Genomic DNA, 21565 nt, shown 5'->3' on the forward strand with positions numbered 1-21565 from the left:
TCTACTTCCACCTGGGTCTCAGGGACTAAACTCAGATCTTTAGGTTTGGCAGCAAGCACCTCTGCCCACTGAGCTTTCTCACTGACCCCCAAAACTGACATTATATAAGCAAGGATATACATGCACTCCTCTCCAATCTCTTCCTCTTACATTTTTTCTACCCCTTCTTCCACAATGTTTCCTGAGCTTTGGAGGGGACAATAAAGAAGTCCCATTTAGAACTGAGCAGTTCACAGTAACTTATTCTTTGTATTTTGACCACTTAAGAGTCTTTACATCAAATGTCACCCACTGGAAAAAGAAGTTTGTCCAATGAAGTCTAATCTATGGGTATATGTTTGTTGATTAGTTTGGTTTTTGATCCAGGGTTTCATGCAGTCCATGGTGGCCTCTGAGTGCTGGGATCACAGGTATGTGCCAGCATGCCAGGTTCATGCAATACTGAATTTGAAACAAAGGCAACCTGCATGCTAGACAAGCATTCCACCAACTGAGCCGCATCTCCAGTCCTTTATTCATTTTTGTTTCAAGTAATATTGATGGAGCATCTACTATCCTTCACTCACTCTTCCTAATGAAAGAGACATGTCTCACCACAGTATGAATAGATTTGACTGTGCTGTAAAGTGAGTAAAAGCCCAAAAGAATGGGCACCTAATTTATCTTTGACTGAATTGAGGAACTGTCTGGGAAAAACTTCTGGAGGAAGGAGACAGTGCTTGAGTTATAAGCAATACTTTTGTGACAATTGTTTCTGCCAACGATATTTACGTTCTTTTCAGTCAACAAGATCCATTTTGTTTTGTTTCAAATAGCTTAATTCCAATTACACAAGCCCATCAAAAAATGAAAGAGAGCCGGGCGGTGGTGGCGCACGCCTTTAATCCCAGCACTCGGGAGGCAGAGCCAGGCAGATCTCTGTGAGTTCGAGGCCAGCCTGGGCTACCAAGTGAGTCCCAGGAAAGGCGCAAAGCTACACAGAGAAACCCTGTCTCGAAAAACCAAAAAAAAAAAAAAAAAAATGAAAGAGCAAAACAATCACTTGAATTGTACAGGTGAGTCTCTTTCTGCAACCCAGTTAGAAAACCCATCACAAAATATTTCATCATGACAGCCAGGCATGGTGACACACAACTGTAATCCTAGCACTTGGGAGGTTGAGGCAGGAAGAACACCTCAAGTTCAAAGCCAACTTAAGACACATATTGAGGCCTTGTCTAAAAAAAAAAAGCTGTCAAAACACTACATGTCTTACTCTGCTTTCTGTTGCTGTGATAGGACCAGGACCAAAAGCAACTTAGGGAGGAAAGGGTTTATTTCACCTTACAGTTTATAGTCCACTGTGGGAGCCTACAAAGATTCCAACTTGTGGTTTGACTCAAGGTCAGAGAATCAGAGTTTATATTGCTCTTCAAGGCTGCATAATAGGGTGCAAAGGCATGGTTACCAGGTGTCTTATACTTCAAGGCCTAAGCACAAGATGCTTTGCAGTGGGATGTGGTTACCAGGTGTTTTGAAGGGTCTACTTTTGTATGTGCTTTGATCTTGAAAGAGGGAGGTCTTTTGCCTCTCCCCTTGCTATTATAAAAATCCCATTAGAAATAAACTCGAGGCTGCTGGGTATTGACCCAGAGCCCTCCCAAAGCTATCCTGTGTCTCTGTTTTTTCTTCATCTATATTTCCATCTAGCATTTCTCAATTTCTCACTCCCCTCTTCAAGGAACCCTTTGATAGGTTGGGGCTGGACCGCAACACTGAACCCCAATGCTGGTACCCCAACAGTCTATCATAGAGAGAAGCAAAACAGGAACTTAAGTAGGAACCTGGAGGCAGGAATTGTAGCAGAGACCATAGAGGAACACTGCTTACTGGATTGCTCCTCATGACCCTCTCAGCCTGCTTTGTTACACAGCCCAGGACCACTTGCACCTGTCCAAGGATGGCACTTCACACAGTGGGCTGGGCCTTCCTACATCAGTCATTAATCAGGACCATACCCCATTGACTTGCCTACAGGCCAATCTTATGGAGATATTTTTTCAATTAAAATCCATTCTTTCCAGATACATCTAGGTTTGTCAAGGTGACAAAACCAACCAGCGCACTACATAATGATGAACACTGTACTGCAAATATCCTTTAAATTTTTATTTTGTTATTTGTGTGTGTGTACGATGTGAGGAAGAACACACACCACAGCACACGTGTGGAGGTAGGAGGACAATCGTATAGAGTCAATTCCTCTCCTTCCACCTTTACATGACTTCCAGAGACTGAACTCAGGTTGTCAGGCTTGCTGAGCAATTTATTAATTTTTAAAAAGGAGAAGGAAACAAGGTTGAAGTTGTAACCATGATCCCCTCATTACAACACACACTCATGTTTGTGAGGCACACATGCACACACATGTGCACATAAGCACAGACTAATAGAGACAAAGTGCTGACCTTCAGTGAAAAAGAATAAATTGAAAAAGCCCACTAGACATTTCTCAACTAAATGTTTTGTAAGCTATTTCATGTGTCAATTGTACTTACAAAGACATATACTTTTAGGACTCTTTCACATGTATTTACATGTGTATGTACATATGATTAAATTTCCTTGCATGTACACTAAAATGTGATTTTTTTCCCTGTCTCTATAACTAGGAATTTTGTTTTAAGGACAGGAGCCTGCTTGTTTAGGTCTTGTTTGGCATGTTGTATTTCTAAATGGAGATTTGTTTGTTTGTTTTGTTGGTTTTTTGTTTGTGTTTGCTTGCTTGGTTGGGTTTTTTTTCTATTTTTGTCTTTGTTTTTGGAAACAGAGTATCTCTGTGTAACAGTCCTGGCTACTCTGGAACTCACTCTGTAGACCAGGCTGGCCTCAAACTCAGAGATCCACTTGCTTCTGCCTCCCGAGTGCTGGGATTAAAGGTGTGCACCACCACCACCTGGCTGTTACTTTTGTTTTACTTATTTATTTGTGTGTTGGGAGGCAGACTCACATGTCACATGCATGTGTAGAAGTCAGAGGACAATTTGGGGAAGTCAGTTTTCTCCTTCCTGAGTTTTGGGGGTTGAACTCAAGTATTCAGTAGTGGCTGCAAACACCTTTACCTGCTTTTATGTGTATTAAATCTAGATTCTACATATAAGAGAAAACAGGTAATATTTGTCTGAGTCTAGCTTGTTTTACTTAATATGATTGATTATCTAAAGTTCCATCTTACTTCTTGCAAATGACAATTCTATTTTTCTTATGGATGAATTAAACTCCATTGTGTATATATACCACTTTTTTAATCCATTCATGTTTTGGTGGATATCTAGGCTGAATGCATTACTTGGCTAGTTTGTTTTTTATTGTTATCATAAAATAGGATTTCTTAAAGTTAAATAAGCTATGGCAAAGGGGATTAAGGAGCTTTCAGCAGCCAGATTTACTCCCTTGTATAATAAAATCACTTCCAATTGTGTCTCTTAGATAATTAACATGATGCCTGTCTTAGTTACTTTTTTCTATTGCTGTGATAAAATATCCTGACAAAAGCAACTTAAGGGAGAAAGGCTTTCAAATACAGTCTATCCCAGTGGGGAAATCAAGGCAGCAGCAGCTTGAAGCAATTGACCATTTTGCACCCACAATCAGGAAACATGAACAATGAATGTCTGTGCCCAGCTTACTCTCTCCTTCTTATACAGTCTAGGATCCCAGCCCAAGGAATGGTGCCACCCACAGTGGATGCGACTTTCCACTTCATTAACCTAATGAAGATAAGCCCTACCCCCAGGCATACTCAGTGGTTCCTCTCCCAGGTAATTCTAGATCTCATCAAGTTGACTCTTGAGATCAACCAGCACAATGCCTTATAAGAAAAATTATGTTCTCAGTTATGTAATAAGCATGTCACCTTATTTACCTACTTCACTGCTGTCTCAGCAAATCAAATGATTGTAGCTAAAATAAATCATCTTGATTGAGGCACCAAATTTATAGGCAATGAGTATTTTCTCACAGCTATGGAGTTTTATTTTCACAATAATCCTCTTGCCTAAAATTCCAGTTCTAAGTCATTTAACCCCTATAGCTGCTTACTTGAGCAGGCATAAGAGTAAAGTAACAATAAAAGAAATGAGGAAAACAAGACAAAATGAAATAAAAATACCACTGAGAGTTTACTTGAGTTAGCTAGAAATAGTAGGAGGATTGCAAGTTTGGTGTCAGTCTGGGTTTCACAGTGTCAAGAAGAATTCCTGAGAAGATGCTGGGTCTGAAGAGAGTGGTTGATTGAATAGAACTGCAGTACTATTGAGAGGTGGGAATGTCACAGGTGCCAAAGCTAATTATATTATCTTGGGCTAGCTTTAGCCCTCTGGATAGCCATTCATCTATGTCAGAACTAGCATCCTGTGACTAATAGAAACCTTCTGGAACCTACGAACTTAGCAGACCACTGGTTTCCACCAACTCAAAAGCTAGAATGTCATCAGATAGCATCTGATGCCTATAGGAAAGCTCCCCCCCCCATCTTCTGTAGCAACTCTCTGATGTTTCCATCGATCTATCTGAAGAGAGTCTTGATTTATGACTTTCTTTGTTCTGTTACTATAGAAACTTAGCGAAACTGTGTCCACATTGGGACATAGAATTTGTGTTCTCGGGCCATTGTCACTCAAGTTTGGCCCTAGGATTAACTATCTGTTATGCTCTTTGAGGGGAGAGGTGTGGTTTTGTGTGTGTGTGTGTGTGTGTGTGTGTGTGTGTGTGTGTGTGTGTGTGTGTGTCAACAATTGTGAAAAAGAAAGGAAAAGCAAAAGAATAGTAGATGCTATAAGAAAAATGAGTCAGGAAGCAGACAAACTTGATGTCAACAGGCTGAGAATTTTATTGAAACAGTGAGGGGCCCAACCTTCCCTAGGGATGAAGGTTGAGCACACTTAGAGGGGCTATGTGTATATATATATACACGCACACACACATACATACAATCTGGTAGCTACCAGGAACTTACAGCTATTTTTTGTGGTTTGACTGGAAGCAGGGTGGGTTGTTTTTTATACTCAGGCATATTGTTTCTGCAGGTAGAGTAGAATGGTCTGGCTGAGACTAAGCCATTCTTTATGGCTAGTGGCTATCCTGACTCAGTTCCTCAAAACCTGAGGCTATTACCCAACAGATGTCATAATAGCCACTCTAATGGATGTCATTCCTCCCTCCAAGAACACTATTTGGCATCTAAAGAATTCTAAGGAAAATGTGGTAGTTTGAATGTAATGGACTCCCATAAACCTATAGAGCGTGGTACTATTAGCAGGTCTGGCTTTGTTGGAAGAAATTTGTCACGGTGGGGGTGGACTTTGAGGTCTCATATATGCTGAAGCCAGGCCCAGTGTCTCAGTTCACTTCCTGTTGCCTGCAGATCAAGATGTATTAACTCTTAGTTCTTTCTCCAGCACCACATCTGCCTGCATGCCATGTCCCACCATGATGATAATGGACTGAACCTCTGAAACTGTAAGCCAGCCCCAATTAAATGTTTTCCTTTATTAGAGTTGCCATGGTCCAAATGGATGGAACTAGAAAATATCATCCTGAGTGAGGTAGCCCAGACTCAGAAGGACAAACATGGTATGTACTCACTCATAAGTGGATACTAGATGAAAGGCAAAGGATAACCAGACTACAACCCACAGCTCCAGAGAAGCTAGCAAACAAGGAGGAACCTAAGAGGGATGTACGGATCACCTTGGGATGGGGAAACAGAGATCCTGATGAGTTAACAGAGGCCTAGGTGGAGCAATGGGGGGGGAGATGGGAATGAGAACATGAGGAAATGGGATGGTCGAGCTGGGAGAGGGATGGAGTGGGAGAGCAATGAAAGAGATATCTTGATAGAGAGAGACATTGTGGGGTAAGGGAGAAACCTGGTGCTAGGGAAATTCCCAGGAATTCGCAAGGATGACCCCAGATTAAACTACTAGGAGTAGTGGAGAGGGTGTCTGAACTGGCCTACTCTGGTAATCAGATTGGTGAATACCCTAACTGTCATCATAGAGACTTCATTCGGTAACTGATGGAAGCAGATGCAGAGATCCACAGCCAAGCACCGGGCCGAGATCTGGGAATCTAATCAAAGAGAGAGAAGAAGGATTAAATGAGCGGGGGGGGGGGGGGGGGGGGGGGTCAAAATCATGATGGGAAAATCTACAGAGACAACTGAACTAAGCTCATAGGAACTCATGAACTTTAGACTGACAACAGTGGAATCTGCATGGGACTGGACTAGACCCTCTGCATACAGGAGACAGTTGTGTAGTTTGGTCTGTTTGAGGGGCCCCTGGCAGTGGGATCAGGATCTATCCCTGGCACATGAGCTGGCTTTCTGGATCCCATTACCTATGGTGGGACACCTTGCTCACCCTTGATGCAGGGGGAGGGGCTTGATCCTGCCTCAACTGAATATACCAGGCTTTGCTGGCTCCCCATGGGAGGCCTTACTCTTTTGGAGGAGAGGATGCAGGGTGGGTGGAGGGGAGCAGGAGGAAGGATGAGAGGGATATCTGTAGTTGGTATTCTTAAATTTAAAAAAATAGCAAAAGGAAAAAGTTGCTGTGGTCTTGGTGTCTCTTCATAGCAATAGAAACCCGAACTAAGATAGAGAAGAAAGGGCCTTGGTATGTAACTGCCTAGTTATGTGCTTGCCTGGCATGTGTAAGGCCCTAGGTTCAATCCCTGGTACCAGGAGAGAAAAAGAGGAGAGCAAAGAACTCCCTCAAACACCAGAGGGAAAGCCCGACATGGTGCCCTACATCTGTTAGCTCAGCACTTGGGAGGTAAGAGGCAGAAAGATCAGGAGTTTAAGGCCAGCATAGCTACAAAGTGGAATTTTTGAGACAGTTTCAAAAGAAAATAAAAGAAACAAACAAAACTGAGGCAGTGTGTAGGGCTGGGGTATCCAGGGAGCCACTTAAAGAAACAAGCAGAATGTCAGAAGACTTGGAGGAAGCCAACCACAGTCAGGCCAAGGGGACAGACCTTGTAGACATACCACTTTCTCAAGGCACGCCCTGGATAGAATTCACGGTGCTCAGGATGTACACTAAAGCCTCCAAGCAGCTCACACGTGCTCACACATTTCTGTGCTTGGCATGAAAGTGGTATAGCAGTTCCTACGAGACAGCCACTTTTGCTCTGGGGTGCAGCCTTGGCTTCTGGCATAACTACCTTTCCTGCGGTTTAGTCTCTCTTGCAGGTTTTGTTCTACCCAGAATCCAACATGACTTCAGGCTCAAGACAGCAACATATCTCTGTACTTTCAACAAAAATAAAGGAAACAGACAAACATAAAATGAAGGCAGGGTGCCAGGATTTCATCCTGCTTTTAGTTAGTTTGTAGGCCAAAGCGAGGAGCCAGGCCATTTTTTTGCAAAAGCAGCTTCTAAATCTGTCTATTTTACCTTGGACTGACCATACTAGATATTGTATCACCCTGGTCTACCTTCCCCGAGAACCCTGTTGAGTTTGTCTAACCAGAGTCCCCTTTGGAGGGACCAGCAAGGTGGCTCCGTGGGTAAAGGTGCTTGCCACCAAGCCTGATGACCTGAGTTCAAGCCTCAGAACCCACATGGTGGAAGGAGAGAAGTTATGTGGATGTAAGAGATAACTCTCAGTTTAACAAGGCCTGCCACCTTGTTAAAAACTCTTGCTGCCTTCAGTGAGTCAGTGCCAATGCCACACGTCATTACTAAAGGCAAATGTGACAGGTTTCCATTGTCGCCGCTGTCACGTATGCCCATGCTCCATATCTGCGCTACCACGGCTTGCCCTCTCTCTCTGTCTCTCTCTCCCTGTCTGTCTCTCTCTGTGTCTCTCTCTCTGTCTCTCTCTGTGTCTCTCTCTCTCTTGCTCGTTCTTGCTCTCTCACTCTCGCTCTCTCAGTCTCTCCCTTCCCCAGAGACAGTCTTTTGCGTCCCCACCACCCTACACCCCCCAAAAAAATCTCTTGCATGAGGTCTGTTGCATGGTGTGATTTTTGCAGCATTCCTTGGCCTTCCAGTCATCACAAAACCCTTACACTGGTAGCTTGGCTGGGAAGGGGATTCTCTGGACTCCACCTCCCATCTCAGCTTAGGTGTGTTTTGTTTGTTTGTTTCAGGTTTATGCAGATAGCATTTTTACCCACTGAGCCTTCTCTCCAGCCCTACAATATAGATTCCAAGCCCAAGGGTTTTGTGTGTGTGTGTGTGTGTGTGTGTGTGTGTGTGTGTGTGTGTGTGTGTGTGTGTGTGTTGAGTAGGGCAAGACACACTCAGGCATAAGCATAGACTTCTCAAAGGAGAGCCATGCCTTATTGTCTTTACAATGGCTTTGTGTTTGATCCTGTTACACAGCTCAGAGAGAGAGAGTAATTTACAGCAAAGTTTAAAGGTGAAAGAATTTCCTTTTGTAAACAAAGCTGTAAGGTGGATTTATGAGGGTTTTGTCCTGATTTAGGAAAGAGAGGCCAGTGCTAAAAACTGAAAGTTATAGATCATTTTGGCCTGAAGTGAGCACAGTTTATTTATTGTCTTTGACATCTCGGTTTGAGGTGTCTTTAGGGAAGCATGCATGGTCTCTGCAGGCAGTTTTGGTTTTATCAGTGGTGTCTGAAGTTCCCTATACCTGTTTTCTTTCTCATGCATTTCTTTCCATGGCCCTTCTTTTTTTGCCTATTGTGCCTCAGAATCATGACATTTGCAGGAAAATGGAGGTGGATAGAAATCATCATGTTAAGCAAAATAAGCCAGACCCAGAAAAATACCTCATGTTTTCTGTCATATTGAGACTTTAGGAGTTAGGCAGACTCCCTGATAAACAGATAGGGAGAGGAGCCATAGCTAGGTAATAAAGGTGGTGAATCTCCAAGATGGCCAGCTTCTACATCAACCTCCTAATTTGAGACAAAAGGCCTTGTTGGCTTTTGTCTCCCACCATCCGGCCCCCTGCTGATGGACTACCTCAATGAGTTCAAGGCCTGCTCAAGACATGTCACATTGCAGTTATAGGCCAATCAGCTATCCTATCTCTCTTCAAACTGACCAACCCTAAATTATGGGAGGAAAACTCTTCAGAGGCTTTAAAACCCCCAGCTCTCCAGAAGAGACTGGATTTTTCAGCTTCCCAAGTACCCTCTGCTTTGCCGAGCATCTTTTTCTCTGTGTGTCTACTGCATGTGTGCATTCTCTCATCCCCAATAAATGCCTTTCTTTAGCTGCTGATTCTGTCTGCAGTGCTTGAGATTTCTCTGCTGCTACCTGTTGCACTTCGGATTTTTCCCGCCTTTTAAATTCTTTAACTGGCAGAGAAAATGAACCTAATCAAGACCCCTGGACTCTATCAATATCCAGAACCAAGATGCAAAGATGTGTGTGTGTGTGTGTGTGTGTGTGTGTGTGTGTGTGTGTGTGTGTGTGTGTGTGTGTGTGTCTTTGAGAGAGAGAAAAAGCCTTTTATCCCTGATGTTTCTGCACTGTAACTTTCTATCCGTTGATGCACCCTTGCCCCTGTTCTTGGTTATAAATCCCCAGTTGCTTTTGTAAGAGTCAGAGTTGATTTCAGTCTCTACTGTTCTACAAGACATCATAGTGGTGATTCCTGTAGCTACTGTGACAGCCCACCCACCCCCGGCCCCCCACCCTGCTTAGATCCTGCCTTACTATTCTAACTCAACACTTTTCAAATTTTCATGTGTATGTACTACATGTGTGCATATGTGTGTATACACACTTATATTGCATGGGCACACATGAATATGGATGTGCATGCATGTGAAAGCCACCTGTGGGTTCTGGGAATCTGAACCACAGAATCAGCCACATGTGGGTTCTGGGAATCTGAACTCCTCTATCAAGAGAAGGTTGATGTCAGGAATCACCTTCAATTGTTCTTCAACTTTACTCAAGGAGGCAAGGTCTCTCTAGCGAACCCAGAGCTCAGGGATACAGCTAGTCTTGCTAGCCAGCTTACTCTGGGGATCCCTGTATCCACCTTCCCAGGCTGAAATTATAGCAATGTGGTACCTACAGGAGTTCTGGGGAATCTGAACCCAGTCCTCATGCTTGCACAGCAAAACTTAACCACTAAACCATCTCCCACCCACCCCCTTTCCTTCTTTTCTCTTTGCCTTACTGTTCTTTAACGGCTGTCTCCTTAGCCATGTATGTTTCCTTTAAACAATGTCTAAAGCCGTGCTCTTCATATGGCTGTGATACAGTCTAGGGGGTCTTGACTGGGTTCGTTTTTTCTCTACCAGTTAAAGAATTAAAAGGCAGGAAAAACATCAAGCTCAAAAAGCAAACCAGAGCAGACAGAAGTTTAATATGGCCACTAGAAAATTTGCACTGGGCTGACAAGATAGCCCAATTAATAAAAGTACTTGTCACACAAGCCTGACGACTTGAGTTTGATCCCCAGAACCCACAGTGGAAGAGAACCGACTCTCAAAAGTTGTCCTCTGACTTCCACGTGTGTGCCAATAGCGCACACAGTGACACATGAGTGCCCCCTGTGCATACCATATACATACACAAATACTATTAATTAAAAAAATTTTTTAAACCAAACTTTCTAGTAATATATGTGGGCCAGGTTTGGGGGGGTCACACCTGTAATCCCAGATTTTTTTGATTGTTTAATTTTTGAGACAAAGTCTTGGGTAGATGAGGCTGGCCTTGAACTTGACATGTAGCCAAGAGTAACTTTGAGTTCCTCATGCCTCTATTCCCAAATGGTTGGATTACATGTGTGATGTGTGTGTCATCACACCTACTTCAGGAATAAAGACTTCTTCAGGGAGGTAGCTGGAGAAAAGCTCAAAGATTAAAAGCACATACAGCTCTTACAGAGGTAGTTCAGTTCTCTGCATCCACACCTGGCAGCTCACAAGCACCTGTAACTCCAGTTTCAGAGGATCCAATGCCCTCTTCTGACCCCACAGGCACCCATATACACATCACACACACACACACACACACACACACACACACACACACACACACACACACACACAAAATTAATCTTTTAAAAAAAAAGACTTCTTCCAACCGTCTTGCAAAATCAGAACTGAAACAATGAGTGATCAGAACACACCTTGACCAGGACTGCTGATACATACAGACCCCCTGTTCCTGCATTCATTCCAATTTTTCTCTACTAAACCCAAAGCTCATGTCAGGACCCCGGAGCCAGACTTGGGGTCACTGGATGCCTTTGTCTCTTCCCAATGTGTTCACATGGAATAAATCTCATTTCTTTGTTCCTCACAATTACTGGGCTGTTTCATCGGTGTACTGATAGCAAAGCTTTTGCCCTTAAAACTCCAGTAACAACTTCTCTCAAGATCCTTCAAATCTGGGCAGCATTATTTGAGGTGGGACCACTGGGTCTCAGGAGCATCCTTGGGAAAAGTCTGGGATGCCAGCCAATAACTAGTGTTGCCAGGACTCATCATCCAGAGATGCATCTGCTCTCCTCCTAGTCACCCCTGAGGATCCAGTTAAGCACTGCATTAATGCCTTCCCTGGTTAGACCATGTCTTCTATGTTCTCTTTGGCTGACTGCATCAATTCAGAGTCAAGCCTGTGACTGGATGAATTAATTATTGGACCTTCTCCCAAACACTTTTTTCCTTCATATTATTTTATTATTCTTTTTCTACTTAATAGAATATCTTAATATCCTATCTAAGATAAAAAATGCTTCTTTAACCATGCAACAAAAAGAGAAAAGAAATCATCTTTGCAGAATATTTCTCTGGAAGAATCCAGAACAACTTGGTAATCTGAACTCTAGGGATGAGAGTGAACTCCCAAGTACCGAGGCTAAATTGAGACTTTCCTGCAATCTTTCAATCTCACATCATGGTTTTGCTTGTTTAAAAAACCATTTTCACTATATAATTTTTTTTCAAGCTTAGATTCCGTTTTAGACTTGTCAAAAACCTTTTCTTGCATTATGCAATCAGTAATTGACAAGCTTTTTCTGCAAAAGTATTTTATGCTTTTGGTCTCAACAACCATTCATTTCATAGAAAGAAAGTAGCTATAGACAAGATGGGTGTGGCTAAGTTCCAAGAGAACTACAAGACCTTACCCCCAAATGTACTACATACCACATGGTCTTTACTTTTCCTCTCCTCTCTCCCTCTCTCCCTCATGTTCACTCCATGCTTTCATGGAAATAGAACTCAGAGATTCTCAAATATTAGGAAAGTGCTTGGCCACTGAGCCACATCCCCAGTCTTACTTTTCCATTTCTCTTTTTCTTCCTTCCTTCCTTTCTTCCTTTCTTTCTTCCTTCCTTCCTTTCTTCCTTCCTTCCTTTCTTTCTTTCTTTTTTATTTCTTCTCTTTTCTTTTCTTTCTTTCCTTCTTTCTTTTTTTGGTTATTTGTTTTGGGTTTTTGATACTGTGTCAGGGACCTGTGAGATGACTTAGAAGGAAAAGGCCCTGACAACCTGAATTTGATCCTTAGAATCCACAGTAAAGGTTGACCTCCACATTTGTTATGGCATGTGTATGCCTGCACTCACACATACATCAGGCATGCACACATGTGCATACACCTGCACACATGCACACACATACAAATACAATAATAATGAAGTTTTTAAATTAAAACAGTAGAGAGCATCATATAGCCAAGACTGGCCTCTCACCTGCTATGTAGCTGAGGCTGGCCTTGGACTCCAGATGCTCCTGCCTCTACCTCCCAAGTTCTAGAATTACAGACATAGAGGCCAGACTGATTCCTCCATCCCTCACCCCCTTTTAAAAATGTGTATGGGTGCTTTGCCAGTATGTATGTCTGTGTGCCACATATCTGCCTGATGCCCAGAAAGGCCAGAAAGGGGCATCAGATTCCCTGGAACTAGAGTTACAGATGGTTGTCAGCCACCGTGTAGATGCTGAGAATCAAACCCAGGTCCTCTGGAAAGATAATCAGTGCACTTAACCATTGAGCCATCTCTCCAGCCCCTACTTCCCCATTCCTAAACAGAATAAAACAAATCTCAACTCAAGAGGAGGGCTTAGGAGGGCTGGGAAAAGGAAAGCTAAGGCTGAGTGTGGTTCAGTAGTAGAGCACCTGCCGACCATGCTTAATACTCTGGGTTCAGAAAAAGAAAGGAAAGGAAAGGGAAGGGAAGGGAAGGGAAGGGAAGGGAAGGGAAGGGAAGGGAAGGGAAGGGAAGGGAAGGGAAGGGAAGGGAAGGGAAGGGAAGGGAAGGGAAGGGAAGGGAAGGGAAGGGAAGGGAAGGGAAGGGAAGGGAAGGGAAGGGAAGGGAAGGGAAGGGAAGGGAAGGAAAGGAAAGGAAAGGAAAGGAAAGGAAAGGAAAGGAAAGGAAAGGAAAGGAAAGGAAAGGAAAGGAAAGGAAAGGAAATAGGGAACAGAGGGAAAACATGGAATCCTTTATTCACTCAGAAAAGCAAAGTATTTCACAAGTGGGAGAAAAGCCTGTGGATGATGGCTCACACTTAAAATGCCAGCATTTGAGAAGCAAGAGTTCAGAGCCAGTTCAAGTCAAGAGTAAGACCATGACTGAAACAAACAAAAAGGCCAACTTGGGCATGATGTCTCAAAAAATGAAAAATAGATGAACATTTAAAGCCATAAAAACAATAATATCTTCCTCTCTTTTTTGTATAAATCAGTGGAGCCAGCAAAGAAGTTCCTTCTAAGTTGAAAATCACTTGAATTTTCTTTCATCTCTAGGCCTTAAAACAACATACACTCCAAATTAGCTAAATATATTGCTCTCTTGAGCCATTAAATTCTCTGCAAAAGCAACCATTGTGACAAGTGGTCTCATCACCCTGGCCTGTGTTGAGGTATCTCTAGCTCAGAGAACCCCTTCGGGACAGTGATGCAGCCTAGATAGGTCAGTTTTCTGGACCACTGGCTCTAACCTCCAGGTTCTTAGACTTTATCTTATGCTACGAAATGTTGTGCCCAACATACTAACTAAAAGCAGTCTTCCCAGAGGAAACAAAGCAACACAGAATGCCCATTTTCAAACGTTTTTGTTCCAAGAAAAAGCTGGGGAGGAAAAAAAAAGACAATCTAAACTGTTCAGGCTTAGAAATTAGTTCCAGCTGGCCATAGTGACTCATCTCTGCAATCCCAGTATTTAGGAGGTGAGGCAGGAGGATAATCTTGAGTTTGAGGCCAGCCTGGAATACACGGGGTGTTCCAGGACAGCCTACACTATAGGGTAAGAAACTGTGCTTTAAAAAAAATCCAGCTGGGTGTGGTAGCATGCACCTATAATCCCAGCACTTGGGAGGCAGAAGCAGAAGGTGTTCTGTGAGTTCTAGGCCAGGCAGAGCTCCATAGTGAGGCCCTGTCTAAAATAACAACATAATTCCATAATCAAATGGTATCACCTCTACTTTCTAGCTTCTCACTGGCAATTTTCTCAGAGGAAGCAAATAATGCTCAAGAGGCCATGGGTATGGAAAACGGACCCCACTCTGGAGAGACCAAGCTGAATGGCATCCCTGGAACTTGGAAACATCTTCTCAGGATCCTGACAGACAAGAGTCATAAAATCAAAAGCTGCTTGCCATAGGGTCCACTGCACCAAAGATCTTTGGCATGGTGGCTATTTTCAGCTGAAGAAATCTGAGAGAGCACATACAGGAAAGTTTCTTGGGCCTTCCCCTTCCCTCCATTCCTGAAGCAGATAAAAAAAACAGGACAGATGTTCTGACATTCCCCCTGAAGCAGTCATGAGACTCGCAGATGCGAGGTGCCCTCCTTAGGTACCAACCAAATAGAAGCTATTTCTTGCACCTCCTTTTCCAATCTTTTCTCACCCTTTCATGCTCTTCTAAAGGGGACTTTGTAACACCCACTCCTCTCCTTAGATCAGTGGCTCTCAACCTTCCTAATGCTGTGACCCTTTAATAGAGTCCCCCATGTTGTGGAGACCCCCAAGCATAAATTTATTTTTGTTGCTACTTCATAACTATAATTTTGCTACTGTTATGAATCATAATGTAAATATCTGATATGCAGGATATCTGATATGTGACCCCCCAGATTGAGAACCGCTGCCTTAGAGTCTATGAAGGAAACTGCAAAAATGTAAGTCTGTTTGAACCAAGATGGTGGGGCTCATGTGAGGAGGAAGAGGAGACATGCAGGCATGAGCTGGAAAGGAAAACCCCTTCCTGGCACTTGGATCCCCTGTTTGCTTCCCCACTGTACTCCCTTTTTCTCCTGCACCTGAGTCCCCCCTGCCCCCAACACATACAAATGGATATTTGAGATGGAAAAGTCTCCTCTATTTTCCTTAGGTCTGGATTTGAACAAATCTATTTCCTTCCAGTAATTTCTGTCTCATGGGTCACAGTGGGCTGTAGGAACCTTGAAGTTCTGGTAACATCTATACTTGGAGGTAGCCATTACTATATAAGTAAGCCCTCCTAAGCCCTCCTCTTGAGTTGAGATATAAGACTCGTCATTAGGCCTAATACCCTCCACATTATGTTTCCTCTCATTGTTTTTTATGAGGGTCCCATGAAACACAAAATTCAGATTAGATAAAGGTGAACCTCTCTTTTGTCACAGGAAGCTCAGTCGTGAACTTAACACTGGCAAAGCAAAAAAAGTATTTTTTCTCCCCTCCATGTCTCTGAGTCTGTTCATCTCCCTAGGGCGCCATCTATGGCTTGCAGAAACTCAGCCCTCAGGGAAGCACTAGTGAGTATCAGTGCTCACTGCCGACCTAACAGGATAAATGAGAAACACACACAACTTTGTAAAGCTCAACTAAATAGAAAGTTCAAGTAAAAAGTACGTCAGCAAAGGGACCATTAAGATTGGAGCTATCAGCTTTTTAAAAGGGGTGGGGGCAGTTAGAGAGATGGCTCATTGATTAAGAGCACTTGCTGCCCTTGCAGAAGACTGGAGTTCAGTTCCCAGCACCCACATCAGGCAGCTCACTACCACCTGGAACTTCAGCTCCAGGGGATCTGCTGCCTTCTTCTGTCTTCTACGGGTATTGTATAAATGCAGTACACATATAGACAAGCAGATGGGTGCCCACGCACTATTTTAAAAAAACAGGAGCTAGAGGGCTGTGGAGATGGCTCATTGGTCTGCTGCACAAGCCCAAGGATCTGAGTTTAGATCCCCCTGCATTCACATAAAAGCAGGATGCAGAAGCATGTGTCTATAATCCCAGCAATGGGAGAGGGGCAGAGACAGGCAAAGCCTAGGGGCCTTCCTGGCCAGCCAGTCTACTAAAATGACAAGCTCCATGTTCAGTAGAAAACTGTCTCAAAAGAGTAAGGTGAAGAATTATCAAGGAAAATGCCTAATATTGACCTCTGGTCTCCACATGAACACTCATGGGTGAGTGTAACTACACATACACGTGTATACACATATACACACACATGCGCACTCGCGAGCACATGGAAAGAAACGGAAAAAAAATAGACGGAAGTGGGAAAAAACTGAACAAAACAAAAACCCAAGTCCATTCAGCTTTGATGGGGTCTAAACTTCAATAAAGTGTAGACTGACAGCAAGCAGGTACAGTCACTCCAACAGTTTTGTACCAGACATTTAAGCCAGATAGATTCAGGACTTCCAATATCAGGTCCAGACACTCCACCCACCCAAACAAAGTAATGGTCCAAAGGCAAGGAAAAAGTTTAATCAACATGACCATGTGCAGCTAGTCCCTTCCCTTGCAAAGATGTAAACAAGGTCTACCTTCTCTCCTAAGGTCCCACAAGGTCTACCCACTCTCCTAAATCCCAACTACAAACCCAGGCATGATTCTGCCAAAGTCCACTCTGGGGAACCAATGAGTTTATTGGGCTTCCTTACGGAGCATAGATGAGTGGTTACTTACAGGAGTGTGGGTGCTCCTTCCCCTAAAGGCTGCATATGGAAAGCCTTTACCCAGCAGGGATGAGGGCTTCCCCACAACCACACAGATGGAGCCTCTCCTACTCTTCCTTGGTCTATATACTCTAGCCCCCATACAAGAGGTGGTAGGGAATAACTAGAGACTTAGGTGTGGGTGGGTCTTGTGACCCTTCTCACCCCTCTGTGAGGATATGTAAACAGTCAACAAGCCCAGCTGGGTTGCAAGGGGGTACAGCTGAACTGCCAAAGATGATACTTACTTGGCTTGGAAGATACATAACATGTTGGGAAAACAATGTAAGAATTTCAGCCTATTTTCATGGCATTGACAATAGAGAATTGGGTCTGAGTCAAGAGGCATAATTAAGAAGTTCTGCTCAGCTAGGTATAATGGTACACACCTTTAATTCCAGCACTAGGAAGGCAGAGGCAGGAAGATGTCTGTGAGTTCGAGGTCAGTCTGGTCTACATAGTGAGTTCCAGAAGTCAGGGTGTCTTAGTTCTGGTTTTTATTGTTGTGAAGAGACACAATGACCACAGCAACTCTTATAAAGAAAACATTTAATTGGAGCGGCTCACTTAGTTTCAGGGGCTCAGTCCATTAGCATCATGACAGGGAGCATGGCAGTGTGCAGGCAGATGTGGTGCTGGCTACATCTTGACCAGAAGGCAGCAGGAAGTCAACTGACTGTCACACTGAGGGAAGCTTGAGCAAAAGAGACCTCAAAGTCCACCCCCACAGTAACACACTTCCTCCAACAAGGCCACACCTCCTAATAGCCACTCCCTTTGGGAGCCATTTTCTTTCAAATCACCACACAGGGCTATATAGTGAGACCTTGTCTTGAAAAAAAAAAAACAAACAACCCAAATATAACAACAACAAAAAAGAAGAGTCCTGGTGAAAATGTAGTCTGGTCAAAATGTGGTCTGGTTGATCATCATCTCAGTTCTTGTCCTTATTACTCAAAGAGTCAGACCAATTCCCATGAGATAACTACTCTTGGGGTGATATCATGGAGTGAGCTGTGAGGCTCTGTTGTTCCTAAAATCTAAGATGGACTGCAGATTTAAGACAGTGAGTGGAGACTTTTAGGTCCCTTGTGCATGTGGGGGGGGAGGAGTCTGACAAAAAGATGCCTGTCTTATCTTTTTATCTTCAGCCCAGAAGGGGGATAAGATAAGATTGTATTCAGTCAATACAGTGGCTGCACCTTAAGCAACTGCTGTTCCAACTGGCAATTGCAACTCCACAGTGGTTCAGCAGCACTGGCCTCAGCCATGGGGGAATTCTGTTCCCTCAGGCACCGACTCTATCACGGCTGCTGAAGGGAACTTTATCAATTCTCTATCCTTCTATAGAACTCAGGATTCAAAGGTTGAGGTGAAATCTTCCTAGCTCAGAGAGGCTGAATAGCGAATAGCTAGCTTTTTCTCCTTGTTTGTGTCTCCCTCAAAAAGGGCCGTCCCCCTGCTCAGCCCCCTACTAAAGAATCCTCGCTACACTTAGTTCCTCCCTACCACTTCCTGTCAGCTAGTTGATGACTCAGCCTCCTGACCCCAGGTTAATTTTATTTAATCAAACAAAAGTAACATGTCTTTGTATCATTAACAAAAGTAGCAGAAACACATGTAACACACCTTTACACAGATAAAATAACATTCCACAACATAAGATAGATTAGGTACCACTCATTCCTAGATAGGCACCCCTTGGTGCTATGTGCAGAGTCAAGCAAGAATCTGGCCCAAAGTAGTAGAGATGGGTGCAAATGGAAGGCGGAGATGCCAGGTTTTCAATCCTGCTTGCAGCTATGTTGTGGGCCCAAGTGAAGAGTCAGAGCATTTTAACAAAAGCAACTTCTAAATACTCCTTGTATAATAACCGTTAGACTTCAGAGAAGAGCAGCTGCATGACGGGTTGGCTTGGAAAAGGAGCCGACACAAATCACCCTTCAGCAATGAGCTTTATTAGGAGAAAGGGCTTCATGTCAGCAGGTGTGCCAGCAGGTGCCTTTATCCACTGAGCCATCGTGATGGTCCTAGAAATTATTAAGTGAATTGTCAGATTTAGAAAGATAAGCATCACATTTTCCTTCATTTTTGGATCCTATATTTTACAGAAAGACATAAAACCATGTGTACTTATATGACACGAAAGCAGAAGGGAAACTATAAGGAAACACAGGGAACTAATGGGAGGGCAGAGAAAGGAAATGTTAGTAACAAAAAAATAACCCGTGTCACACACGAACCAAATGAAAGTAGCCTGGCAAGGCAATTCTTTTTGAAGAAAGAGTGGGCCAGAACACACAACAGCCTAACAAGCACACTTGACCAAGACGGCTTCTGTCTTTTATCCCTAACTTAGGTGGTGAGTGAGTCTCATACCGTTGGTAGAAGCTTGGCTTCACAATTTGATGTAACTGGCCAACAGATGCAAGGAGAAAGGGGGAGGTTCCAGAAATGTGTATTCCAGTAGGGCTGTCTTTGATAGAAAGAACAACAATTTCTTACCGGGAAGACTGAAGGGGTAGAGGGTAGGAATATGGTCAAGACACATTTTACACATATATGAAAGCCAGTACTGTGTACATTGACTTTATGTCAATAAAAAGGTGACTTGCTGAGTGAACAATTTAGAGTAACTTTCTAGGTGTTCCCGCCTGGGCTGGTTAGTTTATGCCAATTTCACACAATCTAGAGTCACCTGGGAAGAGGACCTCAATTGAGGAATTTCTTTTCTTCCATCAGATTGGCCTGTGGGCATGTCTATGAGGCATTTTCTTGGTAATTGATGTAAGAGGGCCCATCCCACTGTGGGTGGTGCCAACCTTGGGCAGGTGGTACTGGACTGTATAAAACAAGCTGAGCAAGCCATGAAAAGCAAGTCAGTAAGCAGCATTCCTCCAGTAATCTCAGCTTCAGTTCCTGCCTCCAGGTTCCTGCCTTGGCTTCTGTGGTGGTTCAAAAGAAAACAGCCCCCATGGGGAGTGACACTATTAGGAGGTGTGGCTTTGTTGGAGTAGGTGTAGCCTTCTTGGAGGAAGTGTGTCACTGTGGGGATGGGCTTTGAGGTCTCCTATGCTCAAGCTATGCCCAGTGACACAGTTCACTTCCTGTTGCTTGCAGATCAAGATGTAAACTCTCAGGGCTGGAGAGATGGCTCAGCGGTTAAGAGCACTGGCTGCTCTTCTAAAGGTCCTGAGTTCAATTCCCAGCAACCACATGGTAGCTCACAACCATCTATAATGAGATCTGATGCCCTCTTCTGGCCTGCAGGCAAAACATGCAGGCAGAACACTGTAGACATAATAAATAAATACATCTTTAAAAAATAAAATAAAATAAAAAGATGTAAACTCTCAGCTCCTTCTCCAGCAACATGCTGACTGCATGCTACCAGGTCCCACCATGATGATAATGGACTAAACCTCCGAACTGTAAACCACCCAATTGTGGTGTTATTGTGTTCCCCGAAATAGTGTGCATGCTAATAAACTTATCTGGAGTCAGAGAATGGAACAGCCACAATATTAAACATAGAGGATAGGCAGTGGTAGTACATGCCTTTAATCCCAGAAAGTGAGCCTTTAATCCCAGGGAGTGATGGCAGAAAACAGAAAGATATATAAGGTGTGAAGACCAGAAACTAGAAGCAATTGGCAGGTTAAGCTTTTAGGCTTTTGAGCAGCAGTTCAGCTGAGATCCATTCGGATGAGGACTCAGAGGCTTCCAGTCTGAGGAAACAGGATCAGCTGAGGAATTGGCAAGGTGAGGTAGCTGTGGCTGGTTCTGTCTCTCTGATCATTCAGCGTTCACCCCAATACCTGGCTCAGGTTTGATTTTATTAATAAGAACTTTTAAGATTCATTCTACACCCAATTAAATGTTTTCCTTTATAAAAGTTGTCATGGCCATGGTGTCTCTTCACAGCAATAGAAACCTTAAGACAGTTTCTCTCAGTGACAGACTGTAACCTGTAAGCCAAATAAATAAACCCTTTCCTCCCAAAGTTGTTTTTGGTCAGTGTTTTATCACAGTGACAGAAAGCAAACTAGGACAATGACACTTAGTCACTTGGGTATTTGTTCTATTCTTTGCGAGATTTCAAGTTCAGGAGGAGTCTCCTAAAGTACACACACACACACACACACACACACACACACACAATCACATGACAACAACCAAGAAGGTGGTTGTTTCTTAAGTGTCCTTCCTTCTGGTCCTACTCACTGCCTCATTAGCCCCAGCGAAAGCACTCAATTGTTAAGTGACTTGAAAAATCAGGATCATTAAAATTGAAAATGTCCATTTAAACCAGCCTACCCTTTGTGATGTTAAAGTGTCCCCTTTGTGAGTACATTCTTCTCTCTCAGCTAGGCCTATTGCAGCTTTTAACCTGGGCTTTTCAGAGCCTCTAGTGGTCTTATTGCTATAATTTTCACAAGTGGAACACTGAAGCAATTTAATATTATTTTTACCACAAAGATTTGTTTCCATGTTTTCCATGTATTGGGTAGCTGAGATTTCTGTGGCATCTTGCAAAATAATGATGTGGAACCTTATAGCAGTAAAAAGGAAATGCTTAAAAGGCAAACAAGAACCACCCAAAAAAAAGTAAGAGGTTAAAATATTTAAATTAGTATGTGAGGGACTGG

This window comes from Peromyscus californicus, unplaced genomic scaffold (assembly GCF_007827085.1).
Source record: "Peromyscus californicus insignis strain IS unplaced genomic scaffold, ASM782708v3 Scaffold_10__1_contigs__length_136768540, whole genome shotgun sequence".
NCBI lineage: Eukaryota > Metazoa > Chordata > Mammalia > Rodentia > Cricetidae > Peromyscus > Peromyscus californicus.